Source organism: Rhinatrema bivittatum, chromosome 12 (genome assembly GCF_901001135.1).
Source record: "Rhinatrema bivittatum chromosome 12, aRhiBiv1.1, whole genome shotgun sequence".
In the NCBI taxonomy this organism is placed as follows: domain Eukaryota; kingdom Metazoa; phylum Chordata; class Amphibia; order Gymnophiona; family Rhinatrematidae; genus Rhinatrema; species Rhinatrema bivittatum.
In genome coordinates, this window is record NC_042626.1 from 37,873,600 (window position 1) to 37,879,032 (window position 5,433).

The 5,433-nt window shown below is 41.9% G+C and overlaps 1 long non-coding RNA gene across 1 annotated transcript; it reads right to left on the reverse strand.

Moving 5' to 3' along the window:
* Window positions 1-3,730: 3,730 nt before the first annotated feature.
* Window positions 3,731-5,154, reverse strand: LOC115074455. Its single transcript, XR_003852246.1, has 3 exons — window positions 5,100-5,154; window positions 4,853-4,916; window positions 3,731-4,737 (listed from the first exon to the last, which is right to left on the reverse strand). It is a non-coding gene; the product is annotated as an uncharacterized LOC115074455 (long non-coding RNA).
* Between the last annotated feature and the right edge of the window lie 279 nt (window positions 5,155-5,433).

The following is a 5,433-nucleotide window of genomic DNA, read 5'->3' on the forward strand; positions in this document are numbered from 1 at the left end:
GGAGATTTTGGATTACAATTTCAATTTGTTTTCCTGTTGATGAATAAAGCTTGGGATCTATTCTCGTCTCCCTTACACGAATCAGCTGACTTGAATCTTGTTGCCAATGTAATTTATAGATTTAAAGATGATATGCTGAATTCTAATCAAGGTATGAAAGGAGAATTAAGCAGATAATGAAAAAGAGTATGATCTCAGGGGCTGCACGAAGGGGCGCACAAAGGGGCAAGCGCCTTTGGCGCGCGACGCCGGAGAGATGTGAAATTTAAAATCCCTCTCGTCTCCCCGATTGGATGGTAAGTCTGGAGGGAGGGACTTAGCTGTTGTGCTGTGAGGCTGTCTGTGCGATCGCAGATCAGGCTCGCCGGGGGGAAGGGAACAAAAAGGCCTTACCCCGACGGGTCTGGGCGCCGATCGCGCAGGCCTTCCTCTTGCAGCGGCAGCAGAAGCGGTAGCGGTAGTGTCAGCAGCAGCGGCGGCCTCAGGTTGTTATTGTCAGCGGCGCCGGAGAGAGGTGAAATTTAAAATCCCTCTCGTCTCCCCGATTGGATGGTAAGTCTGGAGGGAGGGACTTAGCTGTTGTGCTGTCTGTGCGATCGCAGATCAGGCTCGCCGGGGGGAAGGGAACAAAAAGGCCTTACCCCGACGGGTCTGGGCGCCGATCGCGCAGGCCTTCCTCTTGCAGCGGCAGCAGAAGCGGTAGCGGTAGCGTCAGCAGCAGCGGCGGCCTCAGGTTGTTATTGTCAGCGGTGCCGGAGAGAGGTGAAATTTAAAATCCCTCTCGTCTCCCCGATTGGATGGTAAGTCTGGAGGGAGGGACTTAGCTGTTGTGCTGTGATGCTGTCTGTGCGATCGCAGATCAGGCTCGCCGGGGGGAAGGGAACAAAAAGGCCTTACCCCGACGGGTCTGGGCGCCGATCGCGCAGGCCTTCCTCTTGCAGTGGCAGCAGAAGCGGTAGCGGTAGCGTCAGCAGCAGCGGCGGCCTCAGGTTGTTATTGTCAGCGGCGCCGGAGAGAGGTGAAATTTAAAATCCCTCTCGTCTCCCCGATTGGATGGTAAGTCTGGAGGGAGGGACTTAGCTGTTGTGCTGTGATGCTGTCTGTGCGATCGCAGATCAGGCTCGCCAGGGGGAAGGGAACAAAAAGGCCTTACCCCGACGGGTCTGGGCGCCGATCGCGCAGGCCTTCCTCTTGCAGCGGCAGCAGAAGCGGTAGCGGTAGCGTCAGCAGCAGCGGCGGCCTCAGGTTGTCTAGTATTGCCTCTCTCCCCAGATGTCAGTGCTAGTGGGTGTTGCTTCTGCAGGTGATACTACATACCAGTGTTTTAGAGCTTCCCCACTTGCTTCCTTCAATTGGCTTTAAAGTGCCTCCAGATCATGGAATTTTTCCACCATCCTCACTTTGCTCCATCTCCCCCATCAATAAACTGGATGCTAAGATACTACTACTATACTCCTCCCAAATTTTTGTTTTCTAGTATCCCTTCAGTGTCTTCTGATTCAGGCAATCCAAGAAAAGATTCTTCATTTGAATCAGTTGAGAATATTTCCTTCATAGCCTGAGTGGTAGCGAGTAAAGAAGAACATGCTATAAATTATTGGTGTTGCACTTCTGCTATCCCTGCTGCCTTACTACTCTTGTTATGTTTTCTTGTTTTTAATCTATCCTTCCATACTGTCTCTGGTTAACCCCTTCGCCCAGTTCTCCTTCCCTGTTGAAATGTATTTTCCAAGCCTTCAGTTAAGATGTGAACCGGTATGATGTCCCCACTAATACCGGTATATAAAAGTTTCTAAATAAATAAATGATAATTCTCCCACTTTTTGTCTTTTTTCGAAAACAGAAAGGATAGAAACAGGTTTGGCAGTCTGTAGTGGTGCATGCTCTCAATATTTCAATTTATTTTGGGTAAAGCTGCTTTCTGCTATTTTAGGCTTAAAGAAGTCCTGCTTTAATTTAGGTGCAGGACTACTTTTGCTGTTAACCTTGCCAACATTTACTTTTCCCTAACATGATAGAATTTGTCACTGGGGTTTTGGATATTGAAATATTTTATTTAATTAATGGTGCCAAAATTGACTGCACATACACTGGCTGTACCATGCTAATGTGTGTATGTGTGCATGCATGTGTAGAGAGCTATCACAGACACACACACAGACAATGCAGTATTACTAAGAATGCTGACATAGGCTCCACAAAACATTGGCAGCCTGGTATACTTCAATCTATGTGCAGTACTGTGCACTGCTACCTGGCTGGACTAATACCTACTGCCCAGGCAGATAGAAACAAAATAAGTAGCACTGCTGCAACTCTCTCCACACTCTCCCAACCACACCCAGACCCTCCTCCCCTAAGGGAGAGAAAAAAGAGTAGCAAAGTGCTGCTGCCTGTATTTCTCTGCTGACTGGCACAGTGGGCGAAACCCATGCAGCACAGACTATAATTATTAGCAGTAGTCAAAAACTCTGTGAGAGCTTAAATACTATATTCTTCCAAGAAATTCACAGTAATTCCCACACATGCTCAATCTTCAGAATCAGTGTCACCGGATCCAGAGAGCAGTGATAGGCTAGCTAAGAAAGATGTATCATTGTGAGATGTTCTCTGTGGTTTCCTTGACAACATGTACTACCTAGGTTCTGACAAGAAAGTGAGATCACACATGACTCACAGGGAAGGGCTGGTTGCTATAGTTACCTTCCATCTATTCCTCATTGACTTCTATAGCCCATAGACGTCAATGGGCTATAGCAATAAATGGAGTACAATATGAATTAAAAGAATAGGGTACTGTGAAAGAAATGAATGGAGTTTCATTCATTTCAGAATGGCTTTTCATTTTAAATGAATGCACATTCCTAGCAGTCATTTTTAAAATTACCCTAATTAAAGTTAGTTCTATAACCTAAAATTTGTTTTTTGACCTTTATTTCTATGTATCTAAGTGGACTAATGCGGCAACCATATGGCTTTATTTAAAATCCATGGATGAAAATATCAAGGGCTAAAGAGGCCTACCCTGATATAATAGTCTTTAAATTTACAAAACTTGCCCAAACAGGCATTCAAATTATTTAAAAAGTTTCACCCAATACTCAGAATTAAGAAATATTGAACTGACAAGAGTTTACAAGAGTATAAAGTAAATTGCTCCAAGTAAAATGTCCAAATTATGCAGAAGGAACTGCAAAATATACCTTTGGATAGAAGGCACTTATAACATTAATTAATAGTATGAGTTGACAAAATGAATGAGGGAAAAAGATCTGAATTTTGCCTCACCTCCCATTCTCCTTGCCCCCACCTGATATAAACAGATGCAAGAGGTGAAGACAATGTATAATATTACCCCAAAGAAAAAGTGAAACCAAAGGGATGACAAAAAGAGAGTGAACTAAATGACTTTTTGAGATCTCTAACATAATACTTTTCTATGAGACTATGACTCAATGACAGCACAGAATATTAACTTTCTTATAAATGAAAAGGTGGAAAAAGAGCACTAAGAAATGAGAATAGCTATACTCAGAGTGGAATACCATAATTTAATGAATAGAGTTGTAACAGAAGTTTAATAATGATTTTAATTAATAAGGAGGGCAGGCTGTTAGCTTTTTTTAAATGATTGTTTTTAATAAATCGCATTGCAGTTATTTTAATAAGATTCTTGACTCAGATTCATTTAGAATTTCATAAAGAGATTGTTGAAAAACTATATACCGGTAGTTGAAGAAGGGAATCAGAGGAACAAACATGGTAAGTAGGAAAAACTACCGGAGGCGTAATAAAATGAGGAATATTGAAACAGTCTCTAGTAACAGAAGTGGGTTGTAGAGGAGAACAAATTTATTGGCATATGATTAGGAGGAACGTGTAACAAGCAGCCAGTAATTATTTAATAGTGTAGGATGTATTATGAAAAGTAATTAGATAGTAGCACAATTTTCAATATGACAAGCACTTTCAGGATACTTAGCAGTATATACTTTATCTGTTTTCACAGACTGTAGCAAACGTAGATCTGCATAAGACCCCGGTGAGACCTCTCTTGGAATACTGTGTATAAAGTTCTGGAGACCACATCTTCAAAATGATAAAACCTGTTAGAGTCGGTTCAGAAGGTGGCTGCTAAAACAATCAGTGGTCTTCATTCTAAAGCATATAAGGACAGACTTAAAGACGTAAATCCCAGAGGAAAGGCAGGATGGGGAGATATAGAGACATTTAAATACCTCCAAGGTTTCTATGCACAGGAGGAGGGCCTCTTTCAAAAGGAATGGAGACTCTAGAACAGTGGTTCCCAGCCAGTCAGATTTTCAGGATATCCACAATGTATGTGCATGAGGGGAAATATGCATGCACTGCCTAAGCCCTAAGCGATTTACAGATCAAATGTACATTATAGTTACCATCTAGACAGCAATACAACAATGACACAAGATCCTAAATTAAGTTAACAATCAATCAATTATCTGTAGAGGCATGATTCAAAAGCTATAGTTTTACCAAAGTTCTGAGCATATTATTTTTACTGGAGCTAGTCCCGAGCATCAAAAGGACTTCAAGAGTGGCTTGAATGTTTTGGTAAATTCCATCAGTCTGAATACTATAGACAAAGTGTTCCAAATGGCAGATGCAGTCACCGAGAACGTGCAGTCTCTTGTCACTGAAAGACATGCTGATTTCACAGATGGCACTTCCAGAATTCCACTTTCTTGAGATCTTAAATTTCTTGGGGGTTGGTGTATATGTAACAAAAGAATTTGTCCAGGGTAAAGAAGTGATACTAAGAAGTTTATGGGTTAAAACATGTACCTTCAAATGAACTCAAAGATGAATAGTTTACCATTGAAGCTGATAAACAGTAGGTGTAATTTGATCAGCGTGCTTCCTCCCACTGCTCAGATGAGCTGTTGAATTTAAGAGTAGTTTTAAAATCTTCAGTGAAATGTCAGGAAATTGTCCAGGGAATGGCAATGCTATTTGAGCATCAGAATGTTATAAACTTAGTTTTTTTTTATATATTTAGTGCTAATTTATTATGATGGAACCATTGTTTAATGGCTGACAAACAATGAGAAATTACTGCTTACCTGAAAATGTCCTTTTCCTTAAGGTGGATAGATGGATTCAGGACCAGCCAGCAGATGGAGAAAACTGACGGCACAGTACATATACTCCTGCAGTGACATCTGCCTGCCAGTATTCTCTTCAAAAGCAACTGTGGACAGAAAAGCAAAAAACTTGATTAAAAAAAACTTGATTTCAATACTCAGCCTGCATGAAACACTGAGCTCAGACAAGAAGCACATTAACACTTGTCTAGGGACTTGATGAACACTTACCAGTAATCCCGTGCAACACGTAGCCACACAGAAGGACCATCACATAATCATTTGGCAGCCAAGGGCAGGTAGCTGAATCCAT